Source organism: Symphalangus syndactylus, chromosome 1 (genome assembly GCF_028878055.3).
Source record: "Symphalangus syndactylus isolate Jambi chromosome 1, NHGRI_mSymSyn1-v2.1_pri, whole genome shotgun sequence".
NCBI classification, from domain to species: Eukaryota; Metazoa; Chordata; class Mammalia; order Primates; family Hylobatidae; genus Symphalangus; species Symphalangus syndactylus.
The window spans coordinates 31,837,350-31,862,392 of record NC_072423.2 but is presented as its reverse complement, the minus strand read 5'-3'; the positions used below and the strand labels follow the sequence as shown (position 1 = coordinate 31,862,392).

At 38.0% G+C, this 25,043-nt stretch overlaps 1 protein-coding gene across 2 annotated transcripts in view; it reads left to right on the top strand.

Moving 5' to 3' along the window:
• The first annotated feature begins 11,353 nt into the window (after positions 1-11,353).
• Positions 11,354-25,043, top strand: part of RAB27B (RAB27B, member RAS oncogene family) — a 187,380-nt gene continuing 173,690 nt past the window's right edge. Inside the window, exons 1-2 of one of the 2 annotated variants that reach the window (XM_063642578.1) lie at positions 11,354-11,432; positions 11,564-11,638. The gene's annotated coding sequence lies outside the window, so the exon portion shown is untranslated. The remainder of the gene's footprint in view (positions 11,433-11,563; positions 11,639-25,043) is intronic. The other variant, XM_055298584.2, reaches the window with a different exon arrangement.

The following is a 25,043-nucleotide window of genomic DNA, read 5'->3' as shown; positions in this document are numbered from 1 at the left end:
GCTTCTGTCTTTGATGTTAGGTAGTTTCACTATGATGATTCTAGTTGTGAATTTTTATTGTTATTGTTATTGTCATATATCCTGCTTAGTGTATGTTGTGTTTTCTAGATCCATACAGATTCTTTTTAAGCTTTGAAAATTTAGATCCATTATCAATTAAATGTTGTCACTTCTCCACTTTCTTTAATCTTTAATTTTGGGCTTTTCACTAGATGTATTTTTGATTTTCTTATTCTAGTCTCTATATCTCTTAACGTCTCTCATTTTCTACCTCCTTACCTCTCTATGTTGCATTCTGGATAATTTCTAATGATATATATTTCAACTTATGTAGTCTCTCTTCAGCTATATCTACTATGTTACTAGGTTGATGGATGTAGATATTATTTCAACAATTATATTTTTATTTTATGAAACACCATTTTCCCTCAAATTTTCATGTTTATTCCTGGATTATTTCTGCTTCATTGGTCAGTTTGTCATCATATTCCTTATTTTTTTAAGCATGAAATACACAGCTCTTCTGTATTCTGTACCTAGTTGTTTCAAATCACAGTAGTTGATCATTTAAATATGGTATTTTGAACATTTGAGTGATTCTCTCTTATTGTGGCTTTTTTGTACATTGGTGATATTTATTTTTATTTTTGTTTTAAGTTCTGGGCTACATGTGCAGGATGTGCGGGTTTGTTGCATAGGTAAACATGCGCCATGGTGGTTTGCTACACCTATCAACCCATCACCTAGGTATTAAGCCCAGCATGCATTAGCTATTTTTCCTAATGCTCTCCCTCCCCTCACCCACCCCACAAGATGCCCCAGTGTGTGTTTTTCCCCTCGCTGTGTCCATGTGTCCTCACTGTTCAGCTCCCACTTATAAGTGAGAACATGCAGTGTTTGGTTTTCTGTTCCTGCATTAGTTTGCTGAGGATAATGGCTTCCAGATCTACCCATGTACATGCAAAGGACATTATCTCATTCCTTTTTATGGCTGCATAGTATTCCATGATGTGTATATACCACATTTTCTTTATCCAGTCTATCATTGATGGGCATTTTGGTTTATTCCACGTCTTTGCTATTGTGAATAGTGCTGCAATGAATATATGTGTGCATGTATCTTTATAATAGAATGATTTATATTCCTTTGGGTATATACCCAGTAATGGGATTGCTGGGTCAAATGGCATTTATGGTTCTAGATCCTTGAGGAATCCCCACACTGTCTTCCACAATGGTTGAACTAATTTACATTCCCACCAACAGTGTAAAAGCATTCCTATTTCTCCACAACCTCTCCAGCATCTGTTGTTTCAACACTTTTTGATAATTGCTATTCTGAATGGCAGGAGATGGTATCTCATTGTGGTTTTGATTTGCATTTCTCTAATGATTAGTGATGTTGAGCTTTTTTTCATATGTTTGTTGGCTGCATGAATGTTTTCTTTTGAGAAGTGTCTGTTACGTCCTTTGCCCACTTTTTATTGTTTTTTTTTTTGTTGTTGTTGTTGTTGTTGTTGTAAATTTGTTTAAGTTCCTTGTAGATTCTGGGTACTAGACCTTTGTCAGATGAATAGATTGCAAAAATTTTCTCCCAGCCTGTAGTTTGCATTTGGTGATATTTAATTGTGTATTAATACTTGATTTTAGTTATTGGGAGTACTGAGTTTCTAAGTCAGGAATTGGAAAGAATTCCTCCAGAGAGAATTTTTTCCTGTCAAAAGAAGGACTTCAAACCAACACCTATCCCCAGGATACCTTTATGCATATTGCAGATGACCTAAAGACCAGTTTTCAGAGAGAAGAAATGCTGTGAGCAACCATCCTGGGGTAACCCTGCCCTTTCCAGGCACCGATTCCTGTCACTGGCCTACGGGCAGCTTCTTATTATCCTGGCATGAGCTTATGTAATTAGTTTTGTGTTTTTTATTTGTTTCATACTCAACAAATATGATATCCATAGAGACCTCTTTGGTCACCTGTGAGAACACTGCTATACCAGAGAGAGAGAGAGAGAGAGAGCGCACACGCCAGAGAGAGAGTGTGTGTGTTTTAAGGTTTTTGTTCCTAATGCTAAAGTGGAAGTTGAATACCATTATTACAGTTTAACTGCAGATTAATAAATCATAACTAAATTTTAAAAATGAAATTGAAAGGAATAGAAAAAATTAGTGTGGATTGCAAGTAGTAAGGGTTAGTGTCATTGTTAGAAAGTTTTGTTTAAATTTTATATATGTATATGTTTGCATGGGTATGATAATTTAAAATATTTGGTATATATTTGTGGTTACAAAAAGGTTTGAAAGCTGTTGGTTCAGAAGTCTTCCTCTTTTGCCTTCCTTTTTTCACCTAATTAACTCTCTCCCATCTTTTAAATGTCAGCTCAAATGTTACTTGCTAAGGAAAGCCTTCATCATACTCAGATTTGGTTCTATTGTCAATTGCTTTCAAGATTCATTTCCTTTTACTTTCAAGACTTCACCTCAAGTTGTAATTGAAATTTCACAGTGATATTGTTTGATTGATGTCTGTCTCCCACAGCAAACTGTGGACTCCATGAAAATAGACTGTCCATAGCTTTGTTCATCCTCGTATCCTCAGTGCCTAACACAACGGTTGAAGCATAGTAGGCACTTAATAAATATGTGTTAAATAAATGAATGTGTCTTCTCATGAAATCTTCCCATATGATCTCATTTTAGTGATACCAGCAATATTGGAACACCCCATGGGGTATGGTGAGCAGACCGAGGGCACCTTGTTTCACTAGATGTGCAAGCTCTTCTGTGAATTAACTCTTTAAACCACAAAAGCACATTCCTAGTTTTTAGAAAACTGGGACAGTGATTGAATACAGATGGAATAAAAAGGCTTCCCCTATTGAAACTCACAGCAGCTCAAAGTAAAATTTGACAATTCTTTTTTTTTTTTTTTGAGACAAAGTCTCTCTCTGTCACACAGGCTAGAGTGCAATGGTGCAATCTCTGCTCATTGCAACCTCTGCCTCCCGGGTTCAAGTGACTCTCATGCCTCAGCCTCCTGAGTAGCTGGGATTACGGCAATGTGCCACCATGCCTGGCTAAATTTTTTTTCTATTTTTAGTAGAGATGGGGTTTCACCATGTTGGCCAGGCTGGTCTTGAACTCCTAACTTCAAGTGATCTGCCTGCCTCAGCCTCCCAAACTGCTGGGATTACAGGAGTGAGCCACTGCACTTGACCAAAAATTCTTTTAATAATGACCTCCAATTTAGCCCTTCTAATAGTGTAAATGCCAGGTACACTAAATGGTAGAAATATGAACTGGGGTCTTCCCAGAAACTTTCTGCTACAACTTCTTGTGAAGGCAAGAGAAGGCTTAGCTGTAAAGAAGCAATAAGGCATATTCACTCACATCTTTTAGCAATTATTCTGCAATCATGAAAATTCTGAGGAATACAAAATAACTTCAACATCTTTAACAAAGAATTCAGTGAAGATGATAGTGTTTTGGAAAGTAGATTAACTAATTATTGATATGCCATAACTGTTACAGTAAGTAGCTAGTCAGGCATGAGCGGGGCAGGAGAGCCTCTGCCTCCCTAGGAATATCAGGCAACCATCAAGTGATGGCCAAGCAGTTATTACACTGTTTCTCTAAAATAATAATTGCTCACTGCTAGTGCGAGAGAAAGGCAGTCTCCCAATAGAAAAACCTGAAACTGATGATCAATAGGTTCCTGATAAGATCTCAGGAGCTGGGCGAGTGGGCTCAAGCATGCGCATTAAGAGGTAAAGTGACGGAGTTGAACTGTTCCTCCTAGGAACATTCAGCTGGTAAGGGAAGAACGCCTCAAGTGAGTATCCATACAACTCCAGTAAACACACTGTGCATAGGGCCCCTCCCAAGTGCTAGCAGGCCACTGTGCATGCAGACAGCTCACCCCAAGGGTAGAATCAGGGGAGAAAGGAAACAAGACCCCAGAAGTATGCCAACATATAAAACCCCAACTCAAAGGTCAAACTGTGCACTTGATCTCCCAAGCCACCTGCTTGGCCCTCTTTCAAGTGTACTTAACTTCCTTTCATCCCTGCCCTAAAACGTTTTAATAGACTTTCACTCCTGCTCTAAAACTTGCCTTGGTCTGTCACTCTGCCTTATGACCCCTCGGTTGAATTCTTTCTTCTGAGGAGGCAAGAATTGGGGCTGATGCAGACCTGTATGGATTCACCACTGCTAACATAACCATATTCATTTTCCATCATGTTTTTACGACAACTAAAAGCTATATTATGATGATGATGATGATGATGATGAAGTTCCTCATAATGGGGCTTTGTTATGTAAATAATGGAAAAGTTACTGATGGCAACTGATGAGATTATTTGTGGCCATTTTTTGGTCTTCATTTTCATAGACTTTAGAGAATGTGTTTTCACGATATTCTCAAGGTGACCTTTCCTCGGTAGAGCATACCTTACATGCCATTAAATATACAGACAAACTGGGTATGACTCCTTCAGTCTGATTAGGAATTTTTGTGTGGAGCTCTCCTGTCTATGTACATTTCCTGGACTCTACTTAGGCTATTGGCAAAGGTGCTCTATGCTATGTGATTAAAAGCATTTATATTAGATGTGACTGCTTTAATTTCTATTACATATAGTGAGGCAAAGTCCATGTTAAGTCCTTTTCTTGTGCCATTATAAATGTTTAATTTGGTTCAGGACAGGAAGGCTACCAAAGTTATATCCAAACAAAGCCCATGATGTATTACAAGGGAAGTCTGATGTGATCAGGATGCCACCCTGGTCATTTTTAAAAAATGCTAGTTACATTAGAAAGCATAAGACATACACTTGAAATCTTTTACCTCAAAATAGATAAATGTTGACTTATTTGACACTCTTTTACAATGAGGACAGGTTCTTTCCTTTGAGTGTGTATGAGTATCGAGTGGCTATAATTTCTAGTTTTAGTTTTGTTAAGTGGAGCAAGAACACAAAACCCTTGCAAAGCCATCTGAATACATAATTCTGTATTCTTTTTGTTTGTTTGTTTTGAGACACAGTTTCACTCTCGCTGGAGTGCAGTGATGCGATCTTGGCTCACTGCAACCTCCACCTCCCAGGTTCAAGCAGTTCTTGTGCCTCAGCCTTCCGAGTAGCTGGTATTACACACCCAGCTAATTTTTGTATTTTTAGTAGAGACAGAGTTTCGCCATGTTGGCCAGGCTGATCTCAAACTCCTGACCTCAAGTGATCCACCTGCCTCAGCCTCCCAAAGTGCTGGGTTTACAGGCATGAGCCACCATGCCATAAAATTTACTTTCAATCCTCTAGAATATTTTGGGCCCATACCTGATTTGGCAACAATTTATTTTAGGGACTCATCTTTATCTAGATGTTACAAAGCATTACATTTATTTTTCTTAGAAATAATAACTCTCTTTTGCACTCATATTTTATCAGTATAAACACCTTTCAATTAAATTATATAGTTACACTAAAAATACATCCAACATTAACAGGTTTGGTACTATACGCTAATGAATCTTGATTTACATGTAACTCAAATAGAGTGGAAGAACACGGACATGCTTGGGAGTAAACACTAGCCTTCCACATCATGTGTGGACATCAGTCAGCATGTTTTGTTGAGTAGATTGGAGTAAGTTGGTTAAAATGAGGGGCATTGGGATTGGGGGTGAGGCAAAAGTGATGGCAATGATGATTTATTGAAGCTTCTTTAAAAGAGCTTTACTCTATCTACAAATATGAATTATTCTCAGTGTTGATACAAATAACATAGTCACACAAGATGTTGAATATATTGTGGAATTCAAATATTTAAAAGAACGGTGGGGCTGGTAAGAAATGCATTTGCAATATAATATAATGTAGTATAGTTTCATCTGATATCTTTTTCTTAGATGAGTCGTGTTACTTGGTGTTATTATTCTAAGCATTTGATCACCCCAGATCATGAAAAACATGACACACTTGTTTTGAGACAGAAAATTTCTCTTACTACATGAATCCAGAAAGCACATGATTCACATTTTATATGCCTTTGAAACGGGAAAGGTTCCCTTGTTCCCCTAGCAGGGTATGCGATGGGGGTGTGGCTCGTTTCTTCAGTGCCCTGCTGCTCAAACCTCTAGGGGAGCCCGCAGACAGGCAGGCTGTGGGGCTCCAACCTCACGGCAGTGTCCAGGGGTGAATGTTTATAGCTCCTGAAGCCCCAGTGGGTTTGTGTTACAGGGAGCTCTCTTGGTTTGCTGTCTGTAGGCAGCTTATGTTAACCAGCTCAATTAGACTCTACACCTTGTCACAAGGACAGAGGGCGTTCTGTATCCTGGGTTCTTGCCTTGGTGTACCAGAAGAATCGGATCACAAGTGGGCTTGGAGAATGAGTGCCAAGTTTTATTGAGTGGAAATAGCTCTCCATTGATGAGGAGTCAAAAGGGAGATGGTTTTCCCCTGGAGTTGGGTCGCTCAGGCACATGCCAAACTCCACCTCTCCTGCAGGTAGATGGTCTGCCAGTGTGCCAGCGTTTCTTGGTGTGCTCTTCTGCCGGCATGCTCCCTCCGTGTCCTCTTGATGTCCAGCAGCTTGTCTTCTTCTACTGATGTGTTCCTCTCGCCCTCCAGCAGCTTCTGTCTCTGCCTGGCTAGGGTCTCAGCTTTCTATAGGCCCAAGAGGGGGATGTGGTGGGCCAGGGTGGTCTTGGAAAATGCAGCATTTGGGCACAAAGGCAGAAGTGCCTGTCCTCACCTAGGTCTGTGGGGCTAGGGCCCTAACCAGGGACCTGCCTTTCTCTACCCAGCATTTCCCTACCCTCCTCCTGTATCACCTTCAAGAGGTAGAGGTTCTATTTTATTTTAATAACCACCACAATTTATTTAACCATTCCTTGATCCACATATAGAATATTCATGCTAAGCACTCTGCATGTATGATCCTATCTAATCCTAAACAAACTCTTTGCAGAGGCATTATTACTGGATTATACTTATGAGGAAACTGAGATTCACTTTATAAAGTTTCAAAGTGAAAGAAGCTTAAAAGTCATTGCTGTTATCAATGCTGCACATCTCCAGAGTGGCAGCCTTTGGCTTTATGCTACTAAATATAGTGGTTTCCTTTTTTAAAAATAAACACTTTTTTTTTTTTTTTTTTTTTGAGATGGAGTTTTCCTCTTGTTGCCCAGGCTGGAGTGCTATGGCGTGATCTTAGCTCACTGCAACCTCTGTCTCCCAGGTACAAGTGATTCTCCTTCCTTGGCCTCCCGAGTAACTGGGATTACAGGCATGTGCCACCACGCCTGGCTAATTTTGTATTTTTAGTAGAGACGGGGTTTCACCATATTGACCAGGCTGGTCTCGAACTCCTGACCTCAGGTGATCCAGCCACTTCAGCCTCCCAGAGTGCTGAGATTACGGGCGTGAGCTGCCGTGCCCGGCCGGTTTTCTTTTTGTAATGGAGGGCTGTTCTGTGCTTGCTAGGCCTTTAAATGTAGTTGACATGGGGTCATCACAAGAAGCCTATGAGGTACTATTTATTAAACTATATGGAAGCACAAAGTGTCAGATTTAAATCCAGGTCTGTAGTCCCAAAGTCAGTGATTATCCCACTCTATTCTATAACAGGTGCATTTGCATATGGCACCTGACTGCCACAATTCACTAGCACGTGAGTACACATAAGGTCACATACAATTGATAACCAATCCCACAGGATCTGAGCCCCCCTTCACCGGCTCATCCATGAATTCCAGCTCCTTACCATGTCCTTCACTGCACAGTCATCTTGAAAAGCCACAGACTGATCCAAGTCACACTGTTCTTATAGTCACCATTGGCTTTTGGCAAGTTGAGCCCAAGATCTGTGATACCAGCACCCCCCTTTACCAACCTGGGCACTGTGACACAGCTGTCTCTGCAGAACCAGCAGTCCCTGACCTGATGGGAGTCCCCAGTGATTCTTCCAGGCACTGAATCTCACACACCTGTGTGAGCCAAGCAGACTGAAAGGGAAGAGGATAACAGCACCCACACATTTCAAGTTTTCTTAGGACCAAAATACTACAGAATTTACGAGCTGTCTATCTTAGTCAATTCAGGCTTCTGTAACAAAGTGTAGACTGGGTGGTTTATAAACAACATACATTTTCTTTTCACAGTTCTGGAGTCTGGAAGTCCAAGATCAGAGTGCCAGCACAGTCAGGTTCTGCTGAGGGTCCTCTTCTGAGTTGTAGGCTGCCAACTTCCCTTTCGATCCTCACATGGCAGAAAGTGGGTGAGAGAGCTCTTGTGAGTCTCTTCGATAAGAACACTAATCCCACCCATTAGGGCTCTACCCTCATGACCTAATCTCTCAATGACCCCCACATTCCGAAACCATCACATTAAGGGTTAGAATCCCAACATATGAATTCTGGGGGGACACAAATATTCAGTCCATTGCAGTATCTTAGTGTTTTCAGTTTGTGTGGAGTCTTTTTCTATTACAATCATGTCCATCTCAGTCACAAAGATCTAGAGAGACCCACCAATCCCCTCTACGTGCAGGTCTTGTCGTGAGGTCTGTTTCCTCAAGCTGGGATCCTTCTGATTTATGGTGACATGTCTCTCAGCAGCCCCACTTTTCTTCCCTCCACCTGGAGTCATTGCACAGATTACATGTCAGTGTATGTCTGAGGCCCAATCATGGACATAGTGCTTTGTTTCTCAGAGAGCTCTCCAACATTATAAAAATCAGTAGCTACAGAGAAATGCTTAACGATGGGGCATTGCCTCCCTCACACACTAGCCACTCCCCTTCTACAGTCCAGCCCATTCACCACTTTGTAGTAACAAGGATCTAACTGAGGGTACATTAGTGTCTTTTGCTGCTGATCAACTTTTTTAAAAATGAAAAAAGTCTCATTTCAGAAAACATGCTGAATTAGGAAGAAGTGGAAAGAAGTGCAATGGATAAGCAAACCACAATCCTCAGGGCTCAACAAGGCATTCTTTCATTGATCACTAATCATTCTGGGTTCGCCTGACTCCAGTGATCAACATGGCTCCCTAGTCTTGAAGTTGTCCAACCACAGTCAAAGCTGTTTGACCTGCACATGACAAGCAGATTGATTTCTGGATCCTTAGATCATATAAAACATCACTGTCCCTTGTAGTTGGGTTCAGTCTCACCCCATGCCTTTTGGATCTGTACTTTTTCCATGAGAAACACTAGCCTTGAGTTCTCCATAGCAAGAGTCTTACCTTGATTTTTTCTCTCCCTCCCTCAGAAGCCCTGAGTCTCAGCCTCAATGGCACCTTGCCTTGTTATGGGCTGATATACCTTGTTACTGCTGCTACACTTCATCATGTGGTCTGAATGCCTGGACCACAAGGTATGAGCTGCCCTCCCTGCTCTGGAAGGCAACCATCTCTTGGTGGAGAGGAACACTCTCCTGATGACTACTTGCCAATGTGAGGCTTTGATCCAGGGCCTACAGTGCCCACATACCTGTACCTATGCTCCCTGTCTTCACCTGTCTTAGTACCAGTATTTACTCTGCTAACCAATCTTACTAGAGTTAACTTTCCAGATTCTAGTCCCTTCTGTACCAGCCTGCCCACTGCCACCCAAACTGTATGTACTCTGGGGAAAAAAAGAAATCAATTGGGTTGAATTCTCGAACCCAATCGCCCAGTTCCACTCCATACTCATAACATCCAGACATAGAAGCCCTTAGCAAATATAGCATATTTTGACTTACATTGTCCATTCTTTTATGGCAAGTATTTTATGTACATGTAATTATTTGATTATACACATACACTAATATTCTCTATATTTAAATTATAAGCTCCTGGCTGGGCTCAATGGCTCACACCTGTAATCCCAGCACTTTGGGAGGCCAAGGTGGGCAGATCACTTCAGCTCAGGAGTTCAATACCAGCCTGACCAATATGGTTAAACTCTGTCTCTACTAAAACTACAAATATTAGCTGGGCATGGCATGCACACAAGAATTGCTTGAGCCTGAGAGGTAGGAGGCTGCAGGAAGCTGAGATTGCAACACTGCACTTCATCCTCGGCAATAGAGCGAGACTCTGATTCAAAAAAATAAAAAATTAAAAAACTATAAGCTCCTTAGAGGCAAACATATACTTAGCACAGTCCCTTATTAAAAGTAGTGGTGCAGAGACCTATGCTAAATTGAATTTAATCACTTACAAGATTAACGTCTGTACCTCATTCATCTTTTCACAAATATTTACTGAGGGCCTGTTGCACGCTGGGTAATCTTCCAGGGGTTACTTTATCAAAGTCAATAGAGGCTGGGCATGGTGGTTCCTGTAACCCCAGCACCTTGGAGACTGGGGCAGGTGGATAGCTTTAGCTCAGGAGTTCGAGACCAGTCTGGGCAATATGTGAAACCCCATCTCTACCCAAAATACAAATAATTAGCCAAGCGTGCTGGCACACACCATTGGTCCCAGCTACTCTGGAGGCTGAGGTTGGAGAATTGCTTGACCTGGGAGAAGGAGATTGCAGTGAGCCGAGATGGCACCACTGCACACCAGCCTGAGTGACAAGAGGGAGACCCTGTCTCAAAACAAATGAACAAAAAAGTCAGTAGAGCAGATTCCTTCACAGATACTACATTGCAGGGGAGTTCAACAATAGCTAAACTAAAAAATATAAATGTCATGATGGGGAAAAGGTGGGGGAAATGAATGGAGAAAGATGAAGAGTGGCGTTTACATGAAGTGACACTTGAACGTTTTGTCTCTTTTATAGAATAAGCTTCTGGAGGTCTCCATTTTTTTTGTTTTCGCATTTATTTCATTTTAAATGTTTGAACAGCATAGGCTACTAATGGACTTTTTAGGCTTTTAGCAAACACTTTTTACAAATAGTTATGTAAATATATCAGACTTTTAAAAACCTCCTACTTCTTAATTTTTTTCCCTTACACATTAAACATGGAAAAAACAAAACAAAACAAATGCATTTTAGTAGATATAGGATATTATCAAATTAGTTTTCTTTTTAACAGCCCTCTGGCTTCAACATTTTCATGAACATCATGTATTTAACTGACAAGATCATCTATAATCCTTTTTGGTTTCAACAGCAGTGTCTGATTGACAGTAGCAAACTCTATTTACTGATCATTTTTCCCAAAACCCAAACCCCCCTGCCCTGTTGCTTAGCTGGCTGACATCCCTGAAAATCTTTGGTGATAATCCTTAGAAGAATCACCAGAAACAGGGAGGCTCTTTGGAGCTACCTTGTGTGCAACCTGGAGCAGGCACTAGGACCGCCCAGGAGCCGATAGGCAGCCACGCTTCACAGCCCGTCAGAAGGACTGAGCCGCCTTTGCTGTTACACAGGAAGAGAGCAGGCAGCATCAGTATCGGCTCAGCATCCTTCCCCCTTCTGTTCGATTAGAAGGTATTTACTTGCTATTTATCACTCAGGCTTTGAATACTGTCACGTGCCTTTAGTGTTCCCTTAATATGATGCTCTGAAATGCTGTCCAGCACCTATTGGGTTACTATATTATTTTATGTTAATTTCCACAGCTGATCGAAGCAACAGTGCCATAAAGAAATGGGCTAGATATTTCCAGAGGCTGCAATCTGGAGGCGTTTGGAGGTGTGAGTACGTTGATCACAGATCTCTAATGTGTTGGCTGTATTAGTCGTGTCTCTTGACCTTCCTCTTCTTCGTTGAAAGAGCCAATGTGAGATGCCATCTGCATATTTCATTCATAAAGGAAATGCAACTAGATGGTGACAGAAACCACTAATGATGGGCCTGAAACTCTACTTTGGAGTGGCTGTGGTTTCCTCTTCCAGTCTGTGGGTTTGCAAGAGAAGCTGGGTTTGCAACTGAGTTTGGATGGGAAAGAGATTTTGCTCAGGGCTGCAGACTGCGTGTGTGGATTCTGCTTTCTGTTTTCAAAGCTCAAAGACTTTCCTTTCTAATCATTGCCATGGTGCAGTGTAGGAGTCTTTTTATGCTTTCTTTATTTCTGCAAATACTCCTATCATAGATGTAGACTGCCAGAAAGCTATTAAGTCATTTGGTGCCCCACAGTGTAAAGCCACTGAAGAGAAGTCTAGTTTGCTTTTTCTTAACCATATACCATATACTTTTTCCTGACTCAATACCACAGCTAGTAGATGGCACACAGAAACATTAAAAAGCAATGCTAATCTAAGATTCTTTTTTCCTGTTCAAAAATAATTTTGATTATGCATGATAAGGGAGTAGTTTGCTATTAGAAAACCCAAATGATTATGATTTTATGGGGGAAATGGAAAATTCTTTTTGAGTATTTTACAAATCAATTGAAGGTCCTTTTTAAGAGCCTTGATGCCAATTTTATGCATTCAAGGCTCTTTTAAAACTTTAAAGCCTTCCCAAACTGTTAGATGTGGTTTTGACCACAGTAATTAGTTTAAATTTGTATACATTATGCCAAAATGTAATAGGCAAGTGTATTCATAAATGAACAAAATATTGAGTTCTGCTAGTGGTCAATTCATGGTAAGATAAACATGGTAAGATAAAATTCATTGTAAGATAAACAGTACCAACAAAATTTATTTCAGGAAAGAAAATATTTAACTAAGACACAATGCAAGGCATCAACATTAAAAGTGTGACTTTAATGAAAAACATTTGTTAAATAATTTTTAAAATACTTTTAATGGTTCAAAAAAGTATATGTTTAAGTTTCTTGTATTTGATATATTGAAATACCCTAAATGTGATTTGAAAATGTTTAGGTATCAAATTTTTGAAAATATATCTATAGTTCCCTTAACACTCTTTATTTGGCAAACAAAAGAGGGGCAGAGGATATGAGGGAGAAAGAGACTAAGTTTTACTTTATGGTTTTTTTAATATTTTGAATATTCTGATGTTTACTATATAAGTATGCTTATATATAATATATAATATATTATATATTATTATATATAATATATATTATACATATTATTATATAATATATACTATATTTACTATATAAGTATGCTCCCTATACTTTTTAAATGTAACTAAAATTATAAATGATTGTAATCATTAATTTGCAGTATCTGTAGCAAATGAAAATTAATATATCAAAAACATGTTTATATTGCTATATAACATTTCTTAGGCAGAGAAAGTCATTTTTTCTAGAAAATGACTTGCTTCTGAAGGAAGTTAGGGAAATTACATTGGGGGTAGTAATAAACTTTCATTAGTTTCTGGGCAAAAGTAATTTTTTAAACCTATTTTTGCATTGGTGCACCTACAATTTATTTTCAAGTTTGTGTATATTACATATCTTCATACACTTTGTGTTATTAAAGTTTTCTCCTTTCTCTTTTTTAAAATACTTCCTATATTCCAACTCTGTAAAGATGACTCAATTCTTCAAATTAAAACTTAGTTTTGAAAATTCCTACCCATCATATAATGATTTGCAGCCTTAAACTTCAGTTTCATGTCAGACTCATCATTACACATGTCTTGTTAATAATTTTAAATAACTTTGTTTCGTGTTAACTTTAAAGATTCATTGAATTCAATGATGATAGGGGAAAAAGTCCCAAGATATATGTTTTTATTCAGAATTTGACAGACACACTTTTCAGGACATGAATTTTGAACTTTCTTCCTGAATTTAAGTCCTAAAATTAAGTCCACTGGCTTGACCTAATCAAATGAAGACAGTTGGCACAGTGCTTAGCAGAAGTTCAGAATTACTAGCAAACAAATGGCACTTAAGCTAAGAAATAAGATGTAAAGGCTAAAACGAATTTGTTAGAATGTGAAAGTAGTGATTGTCATTAGACAATCACTACTTTGTCAACGAGTTTGATGCCTGAAGATATCCCAAGGCCTTGAAAAGTCTTGCAGCCCAAGAAATTCAAGTGGATATCAATGTTATATAGATTTACTTGGTAGTGTTAAGGTTGACATTTCTAACAGATGGATTTTAACATGCATATTTTTAGCAAAAAGAGTTCCAATAAATAGTAAATCTCATTCCACCGATTTCACCAACAGCAGTGCTTTTCCATCCAAAAAGACAGACGATATTCCCTAACAGAAATTCTTTCATGAATAGAATACTTAGAAAGACATTTCTAAAAGACAGATTTTACATTATTTCTACATAGAAAAATATAGCATTTACAGTACTAAGCCATCCAGAAGAAGCTAACATAAAGGAAGAAGTATCAGCAAAATTATTCTAGTATTGCAGTTTGCTTTTTCAGATTTTTTTTTCTGAGCATCTGTATAAATAAGAAAATATATCTCCTAGTAGAAACCACAGAAAAATGCAATAAGTCATCCAAGGACCAATGGTAGACCTGTGGGAGACAGTGTTTACTGAATGGATGAGAAAAAGAAATGTGGAAGAATAACAAATGGTCCTTTTTTATTTGTCATGAAAGATAATTGCAATTCTAATATGAGTTTTTAAGAATCTGTTGGCCACATACACATGCCACAATAAATAGGAATTACATGTAACTTGAGATTTTCCCATTATGATTTCTCCTTAAATAAAAGATTTAAGGAAAGAAAATGAGAGTATATAAGTGATGTGTCATCTCCACATCAGTTATAGTTGTGTGAACTGGGAGGCACAAATTATGTATTTTGTTGGAGTTTGGCAAAAGGGAAAGTTATTATCCATATAGTTTTGGAAGAAGTTTTTCTCCAGAGCAAAGGTTTTGTTGTTTCCAGAACTGGATGTATAAAGAAATAAGTTTATAGATATAGCAGAAAGCTTTTAAATATATGAGATTCCGTTTTTGAGTGTAAAGGACACATACGCAATGTGTTCATGCATTTGTTGATATGCAAGTTTATCCAAAACATTGCTTTAACTTGTCCCTCCTGGTTGACACAACTATAACTGATGTGAACATGGGAGACGATTAATATACCTTCAATCATTTTATTTGATAGGGAGGAAGTTAACGCTAAGGAAACTTTCTGATAAATATTAATCATGATTTCACAGATGTTTAAATTGCAAATAAGATTTGCTCTTTCACATAATAGTGGTCATTGGAGTTTGCACGCTGGAATCAGTGTAAGGTTTTTTGGACACAGCATTTAATTTCTTTGAATTATTTTTCATTGATATGTATTAACGATCTCTCGCTGTATCACAAGTATGGGAGTTGGAGCAGTAAACAAGTTATGTCCCCCCTTGCACAGTTTCCATCATTTTGTGAAGGAATAGAGGCAAAAAGCAAGCAATTAAATATTATTAACCAAATGCATTGTTACTAAAATTATGTTGTTATTATTACTATATTTTATTGCCAATTAAATAAACCAGAATATATCTGATAAGTGCTAACTGGAAAATTAAAAGAGGATACTGTGATAATGAATGGCTTTGTGGCATTTTCAGTTAGGGTTGTTTGGAAGACTTCCAGAAAAAAAAAAAGTGATGTATCTTCAGGGGTCCAGGTGAAAAAGTTAGCCAGATAATGAGAGGCACGGTGCTACAATAGCAAGTGTGTGGATTTAGAAGCAAACCTGCTGCAGTTTAAATCCATTCTGTGTCATTCTTAAACATTGAAATCTTGAGCAATTTACCCTTGGAGCCCATTTGATAAAATGTTACAGAATTTTGACAAGAAGAAAAATGAGATGATATATGTTGAGTGTCTATGACACTATGGAAGAATTTAATTTCCATGATGACTTACGAAGTGCTATGACTTTGTGAACTAACTCCTTGAAATACTTCATCCAACAAACAAGCATTTGACTGTTTTACCACTCCTGTGCCCCTTTCTTTAATTTTTTTTTTGGGTGAATTCTATCACAGAGTTGAGGGAGAAAAGACTGACACTTCCACAGACAACAGAAAAAGAATTGTTTCCAAATCTTCTAAAGCGCAAGCCTCAGCTAGGATCTTTGTTAGATGCAGATGTTATTAATTTTGCTTATTTCCCCAGAAACCACCAACACATTGGTTGATGGGTGTTGATTATGGTGCTGCTCCTCTCAGGCAAGGCTGGAGTGAGATGACTACATCCACGGAGGTTAAACATAGCCTCTAGAAGGACTGTGCTTACTGGGCTCAGCCCATCACATCCCACCTCTTGAGAAGTTGAGTGAGATGCATATGGCATTTCTAGTGCACAGCACAGCTTTCAGGCTCAAGTAGAAGAGACAATTGATAAAGATAAGTATTTCTTTGATAAATTTATGGATAAAGAAGGTAGTTCGTTGATACTTGGAGAATTCACATCTAAAGATGCTTGGGGTTTTGTCATCTCATAGGCGTGCAGCCGTGAAACACATACCTGCACACAAACATGCACATGTATTCCCCCAAGCAACTGCTATACATTTTTTTAAGTAGAAAATTGCTATGGTGTGATTTTAAGTATTTTCCTTCTATCATTCTTGACACTACAGTTATGCATAGGATCAAAATGGTTCAACAATATTTTTCCCCAGTTATTTCAAAGGAAAACCTTCCTCCTGGAGTCTATCAGCTAGCTGTATTTGAAGCTACTTTATCAAACAAAAGTCAAAACAGAAAACTAAAGTTTTTTAAAATGGAAAAGTCTGGCATAGAAAAGAGGCATGGTTGGGGGAAAATGTCTGTGATGGGGTTGGACTTGATTGAGACAACTTTCCAATCTTGTAAAAGAAAATGGAATTCCCCTGAGTGACAGCCACAGACAAATTGACGTGTTCAGACTAAAATGTGTCCTTGTTCAGAACCAGGAAAGAGCAAAGGCTCTTGCTGGGGATAAAAGAAGCAGTGGGAGAGTTAGGCCAGGAGTAAAATTCAAGTTTATGAGACCTTGTGCTGCTACTGTCTAAAATCTACCTGCGGCTCTGAGGTGCCCCACCGGCGTGTTATTGGAGATGTAACTTGATCTACTTGGGGCCTATTCTTTATTGCTGTGTATTGGGATTGGATTTTATGATAATCAACAATATCAGGTAGTTATTTTGTCATTTTTCTTTAAAAATTTGTCTATTATTCAACTATTATGCTTGGAACAACTCTGGAACTTATGTTTATTGCAAATACAATATTAGAAATCTGGAAGGAATAAGTGAGTTCAGGAGGTCTACTAATCCCACATGTAGTATAATCCTGAATATAAGTAGTAATATTGACTGTAAATAATAAAAAATTTTATTAACATTGTGTAATTCTGAGAGAAACAATAGATAGCTAGAGAATTAGATAGATACAGGTAGATAGATAGATAAATAGATGATAGGTAGGTAGATAGATAAACAGATAGATAAAATCCCTAGTAACACATCAACTTCTAAAGACAATCTTCAAGGTATGCATCTAGCAGCTTGCATAATTCTTTCTCTCCTACATTTTAATTCAGTCAATTGAGTATTTATTTAAAACACCAAATTATTTACAACTTTGTTTTAATTATGACAACTATGATTCCTTTCAGTGTCACTACCAATTAATCTACCAGTAAATGTCATAAAGCAATAAGGGCAACAGGTCATAAATATAAATATATTTTTCATATAAATATTTATTTGCAAAGATGAGACTATAATCCAACTGTTGGGTGGTGCCAGAACCATGGCATAGTCGCCAAAATGTGTACTCTTTAGGGAACATACTTTTATAAATTCATATTTGGTTTTTCAAATGTGATTTTAGTGGTGAGGAGTATCGTGTGTGTAAATGTGGGGAATTTTTATTTATGTCAGAAGTTGGATGTCAAAATAAAGGTTAAACTGGCTGAGTCTCACAAAATACTTACGAAGCAGGAAAAATTTTAAAAATTTTAGAAGCATCCAAAAATTCAACCAGGTCAAGAAAGACATGACTTAGCAACAGTATATATAGAAAATTACTTAGTAGTTTGAATTCTCAGTAAACTCAATGTGAGTGGACAATGTGATGTGGCTACTAGAAAAGTTAATGTGATGTGGCTACTAGAAAAGTTAACGCATGCTTAGGCTACACTAAAGGGAACAAGGTATCTACAACATGGGAGGTGACAACCCAATAATACTGTATTACTGGCTGGGTGCTGTGGCTCATGCCTGTAATCCCAGCACTTTGGGAGACTTAGGCAGATAGATAACTTGAGATCAGGAGTTCGAGACCAGCCTGGCCAACATGGTGAAACCCTGTCCCTAATAAAAATACAAAAATTAGCCAGGTGTGGTGGTGTGCTCCTGAGATGGGAGAATTGCTTGACCCTGGGAGACGAAGGTTGCAGTGAGCCGAGATCACACCACTGTATTCTAGCCTGGGTAACAGAGGTATCAAAAACAAAAACAAACAACAGAAACCTACTGTACTACTGTATTACTCAGTGATTCTGTTTCCAGTTCTGGGCTTCTCATGTTAGGAGGGCTCTAGATTCATTAAAAACCATATCAAGGAGGTTTTTAAGAGGATGGAGAAGTTTCAAACTTTTTCAAAGGATGAACAGAGGATATTTTGTTTGGTGAACAGAACTTATGACCTGTCGTTAACAATTTGAATGCTATTACATGAAAGAGGAATGAGACTCGTACTTTAGGGCACAGTAAGAGAACTTTTCTAGACCAATAGTGGAATCTCAGTGAGAGCTCAGTGGACCTCATTAGGGATGGTGATTCCTGTGGCAGAGAGGTGTGTTTCATGGCAATGTGGTGCACAGGAAAGCATATGGTTTGAGGAATCAGATAGATCTGAGGGCACCTCTTAAGCGTGCCACTTACGACTTATCTCTGTGATCTATACTTCTTTAAAAGAAAAATGGAAAGAGTGCCTTTCAAGGTTACCAGAAAGATTACATGAGATAATATATGTAAAGCACTGAAAACAACAGGTATCCAGTAAACGTTAGTTCTTTTTTTTCTTCCTTCTGTCTCTGGCAGTGATTAACCTTTGAGTGAGAACCATTTCAGGGTGAGTTTACTAAGGATTCAAGTTTCCAAACAGTGACTGAACTACATGACTTTAATGTACCTTACTTACCTCATTGAAATTCCATGTAAAAACACAATACTGGATTACTTTATAGGAGTTGTGTAAGTTCTTTAAAAGGTAATGTTTGTTGCCTGTATTAGTGCATTCTCATTATGCCATAAAGTACTGCCGAAGACTGGGTAATTTATAAAGGAAAGATGTTTAATTGCCTCACAGTTCGGCATGGCAGGGGAGGCCTCAGGAAACTTGCAATCATGGCAGAGGGCACCTCTTCACAGGGTGGCAGGAGAGAGAATGAGCCTAGTGAAGGGGAAAGCCCCTTATACAACTATCAGATATCGTGAGAACTAAGTCACTATCACGAGAATGGGACGAGGGAAACCACCCCCATGATTGAATTATCTCCACCTGGTCTCTCTCAGGACATGTGGGGTTATGGGAATTACAATTCAAGATGAGATTTGGGTGGGGACACAGCCAAATCATGTCATAGTCTATGCAATGTGTTCATAAACACTAGCATATAGAAAATGTAAATAACTCTTTGGAATCTAACTTGTTGTGGAAATAACTGGTGAACCAGCTGCATAATAAAGTGAAAGAAGATAGCTTCAATATATTGATACTTCATGACAGCTCATCTATGAGACCTGCAGATGTCCTGAAAGTTAGAGTGGAACTAATTTAAAACATTTCACTTTACATGAAACAGATTATAAGCAAGGTGCAATATACTAGAAATCTACTTTTTAATGTTAAGTTGAATAATAATTCAAGTAAGAAAGACTCTAGACCTACTCTTTCCCCCAAGTTACTCAATAACCTATCGTATTTTAAATAAAAACTCAAGTATCATAAATCTGAGGGTTGCAAAGTATATTTAGTATTCCAGTTTAAATTATCTAGGTGATACTGTCATTAAACTGGTGACCACAACATTAAGAAAAAGTAGTTGGCTGAAGAGAATTTCTAATACATCTCACACTGAAGTATGACATCATTTTTGCTTATTTTCAGGTTTCCAAAAAATTCATGATGTTTAGCAGTAAGATTTTCCCCACAGCCTGCCTTTTAAACTAGCCTGCGTTATGAACATCTATCACACAGACTCCATCACTGTTCTTGCTGTTTGCTAACATTCGGCAGAGTTGATTTCAAATTGTTACACAAAAAAAGCCCTGTAAGGAAGTAGATTTCTAATTTCACACATGATTAAAAGTAAACAACAAAAAGTCCATTTTGTCCATATTTTGAAGGGCACATAGGTTTAATTCTACAGTAATAATACTTGAGGAAACATTGTTTTAGGTCCTTGTAAAATATATTATGATTTATATGATTTTCTTTGTATAAACACTTCTACCTTCAAATTGTGAATCAGTGTCATTAATTTTACAGTAATTTCATTTATTCTGTAAGGAGAACGCTACCTTTTCAACTATTATGCCAGTTTTGAAATACATCTATTTCGTCAAGAATCTCTAGACTGCTAATGGGTTTTGCCTGTTGGCAAGGATACAGCAGAATAAATAATAACTAAAAATCCATGTTGACCTGTTGTCCTCATTGTCATATCAAAATAAGATTTTATTTTTTTAAAAAAAGGGTTTCTATTTTTTGTTTGTTTTGAGACAGAGTTTTGCTCTTGTTGTCCAGGCTGGAGCGCAATGGCACAATCTCAGCTCACTGCAACCTCTGCCTCCCGGGTTTAAGCATTCTCCTACTTCAGCCTATTGCTGGGATTACAGGCATGTGCCCCCATGCCCGACTAATTTTTGTATTTTTAGTAGAGACAGAATTTCCTCATGTTGGCCAGGCTGGTCTCGAACTCCTGACCTCATGTGATCCGTCTGCCTCAGCCTCTCAAAGTGCTGGGATTAGAGGTATGAACCACTGTGCCCAGCCCAGAGTTTATATATATTTTTAAAATCTAAATTTGTTAAATACAAATTGACACAGAACAGTAGAGAGTCAGGCGTATATATAAAATAAAAAGCAAAATGTAAGTCTAAGACACAGAAAATTTTGGAAAGCTAACTTTGATTTCAAATTCAACATTCAAATTCAAATTTCTTAGTGGGTGAATAAGGGCAGGCAGGTAAGGTCCATTCTCTTACTTTCAAGAGCTTTGGTTCTGGTAGTGCAGTGCCTCGGAGGCAGATAGCAAAAGTGTATGCATTAAAACAAGTTTTATGTAAAGGATTTGTTAGACAAAAAACCAAATATTTGTGGGTGAGTTCTTAATACTAAATAAAGATATTTGTATATTGTTTTAAACAAATTCAGATTTGCCTTTTAGATATAATCACATGCATTACTATAAATTATTTTCTTCTTTTAATGTAGTCAGGAAAAATCCACAGCATTTAGCAACAGCACAACTTCAGATAAAACTGTGTGTTTATAGTTATATGTTTCGTTTCAGCATCAGTGAGAAAATATACATTATTATGCCACCGTTTAAAATGCTGGTTTTCCTTTATTTTATATAGTGTTTTATTGTTTCATATGTGGAATTTTAAAATCACCTTAACAGCTGGCCAGATGAGATAATCACACTCCACACTACGGCTCCCTGACTACAACTAAAAACTCTGCATAAAATATGGCAGGTTTGAAGGTCTCTGCAAGGCCTCTGAAAAGTGAATAAGAAAAAGGGGACTCATACGAAAGCCGGAAATAGAGGAGAGACTCAGCAGTGCATTTCCTGGGGTTTTTATTTACATTTTATATATCCCAACAGGCTCCAGATCAGTCTAAACTGCAGAGCTTTGAATAGGAACACACCAAAAAAGCTCCAGAAAAGTTCACTTCCTCTGGCCAGAAGATGGGAGTGGGGTAGGGGTGGGGAGACTGCAGAAAAGCCTTTAGACACTTCTTGGCCATCTCCATCAAAGTGTCAGCAAAGAACTAGCAGCCCTCCCCTTCCCTCTCATGGGAGTGGCATTGGGGATAGCAGCCTCAGTGGGGTGAAGTTTTTGTTACCTTTTACTCTTGCCCCCCCTCAGCTAGAAAGGCAATCTCAGACCCTGAGGGGTGGAGCCCATGGTAACCGTCAATCCAGAATCCTCTATCTAGCAAAATTAAATCTCTCAGAAATAGAGCAAATTGAGAAAATTATCAAATGAAAACTAGAAAAATTCATCACTAGTAGATCTACTTAAAGGAAATAGTAAAGGAAGTTATTTGAGTGGAAGGGAAATGGTTAAAAGGGGAAACCAGCTGGATGTGGTGGCTCATGCCTATAATCCCAGCACTTTGGGAGGCAGAGGCAGACTGAGCACTTGAAGTCAGGGGTTTGAGACCAGCCTGGCCAACATGACAAAATTCTGTCTCTACCAAAAATACAAAAAATTAGCCAGGCCTGGTGGTGCATGCCTGTAATCCCAGCTGCTTGAGAGGCTTAGGCAGGGGAATTGCTTTAACCCGGGAGACAGAGGTTGCTGTGAGCCAAGATCACACCACCGTACTCCAGCCTGGAAGACAGAGTAAGACTCTGTCCGAAAAAAACAAAAAAACAAAAAACAAAAGCAAAACAAAAAAACCAAAAAAACACCAAAGGAAACCTGCCTACAAATTCAGGAATTTTTGTTGAAAAATTAGTAGAAATCTTAAATATCTGAGTAAACAACATGGGCTATTTTTCACCTCTTATATTCGTTATAACATATACGACTATTAAAAGCAAAAAGCATAACATTGCCTGATGGACTTTGTCAGAGGCTGACGTAGTTATCTGTGAAAACTGTAACATCAAGGAGACAGACTACAGGGACTTACATATTTGTAAAGTTTCTATTTATTAGTGCTATTTGGAATACAAAATATCACTCTAACAAGATTTGGGAAAATTAAAAGGGAAGCATAAATACAAGGAGCCTAGAATGATTAAGTTTAAATATTTACCTAGTAAGAATTTCAAGATAAGAGACTAGAGAGAAAAGGAGAGAAGTGATATTCTAAGGGTTAACAACCAAGAGCTTTCCTGAAAAAGGCTAGAAGGAAGATACTAAGCAAACTTAACCCCAAGAAGGGTATCTAGAAAGGAAACTACATCCTCAATATATTAGACTGTGGAACACCAATGACAAGATAAAATTTGAATGAGTTTAAAAGCAAGGTGGATGGAAAATGGGGGCAATCTGATTTATAGCATTCTAAAGTATTTTGTATTGCTTGAGAAAAGGTTAATTCTGTTCGTTAGCTTCAGACTTTATTAAGTCAAGTGTGTTATAAAGTTGTTGAAAAGGAGTAAGAGGGAATTTTTAAAGCCTGATTAACCCATAGAAAGCAGGCAAGTGTAATAGTAAAAACAAGCAAAACAACAACAAAAACTTAGTAAATGGAAAACACAAAATAAATCCACCATCAGAGAACATGATACTATAAGTGAATTAATCTAATCAAGTTTAGATTTTTTTTAAAAAGGATTATCCACTTATATGCTTCTTATAAGAGATACCCTTAAGACAAAAGGACAAAAAAAATGTTGAAAGTTAAGACCAGCCTCACATTAGTGATTGTTCAGTTAATGCCTTTTGCCTTCAATGACTCTCGAAGAGTTCTAATTTACTGAAGACTCTTTTTCTCCATTTGGTATAATTTGCTAAGGAAAGATGCAATAAGAAGTGATAATTTGGGTTTTTTTCGGGTAAAGTCGTGCTCACCAGTTTACTTAATATAAAATTTTCTGGTCAGAAAATATCTCAAAAAACAAATTTATATATTCATAATTCTAATTGTACATTGTGTTTGGGTAAACCCAGAGAGTGAAGAGGTTATATCTTTTATGACATTTTAGTCTGTCACATACATCACTGTTTCCATAGATTTAGGAAGTGCTCTTGTGTTTAGTTTTTATTTTGCCCTGAAGACGTTATCTGGGCTTATAACTATGTTCAAGTGCATTTGGAATGAAAAATTAACCATAAGTTCCGAAAAGTTGAAAAACAGGTGCTGACATGGACTGCGCCTTCCGACAAATGCATGGTTCTCCGCCAGTGCCTTCCCGTCATCAAGTCCTCCTCACTTGACAAGTACAATAAACTGTCATTATGCTATAGTTATGAGCATGCTGCATTTATTTCTTTTTTCTTTTTTAATTACCTATATGATATGGTTTGGATGTGTGTCCCCTCCAAATCTCATGTTGAAATGTGACCTCCAGTGTTGGAGGTGGGGCCTGGTGGAGGTGTTTGGGTCACAAGAGTTGATGCCTCATGAGTGGCTTGGTGCCCTCCCGTGGTTATGAGTTCACATGGGAGCTGGTGTTGATGGAGCCTGACTCCTCCTCACTCTCTCGCTCCCTCTCTTGCCATGTAATGTGCTGGCCCCACTTCACCTTCTGCCATAAGTAAAAGCTTCTTGAGGCCTCACCAGAAGCAGATGCCAGCACCATGCTTCCTCTACATCCTGCACAACCATGAGTCAAAATAAACCACTTTTCTTTATAAATTACCCAGTCTCAGATACTCCTTTATAGTAATGCAAGAACGTGCTAACACACTACATAACTTTGTTTACACTGTTACTGGTTTTCTATCTGTGAAAGCTTTTGAGAATCTTGGATTGGGATAAAACACATTGTCATTTTTGCTACTGAATTAATAGTCATATGTATTTTTTTATTTGAAATTATTTAATTCGGCAATAAGAATTTTAGGAATAAATTCATATCACTAAATAAGGGATAGGTATAATACAGAAATGTCTAACAAGCAGATATGAAATGAAGGCTGGAATAGCAATAATCATAGTAGGGAAATAAATTTTAAAGCAGAAAAAATTAGGATTTCAAGGGATTGTGAAATAATGGTGAAAGTTATAATTCATTAGTTCAATATATACTGAACCTGTAAGCACCTAATGATGTAGCCTAAAATGTATCAACAGAATATATAGAGCAACAAAAAAATGGGCAAATCCATAATCACAGTGAGGGATTTGACCAAAGTTCTTTCAGAAACTGGGCAAAAATTCATAAACGATATAGGAAGTTTGAACAACACAATTTAAATCTCAATCCAATGGTTGCATATGAAATCTTCACCCAATCCGCTGGCTGTGGTGGCTCATGCCTGTAATCCCAGCACTTTGGGAGGCCGAAGTGG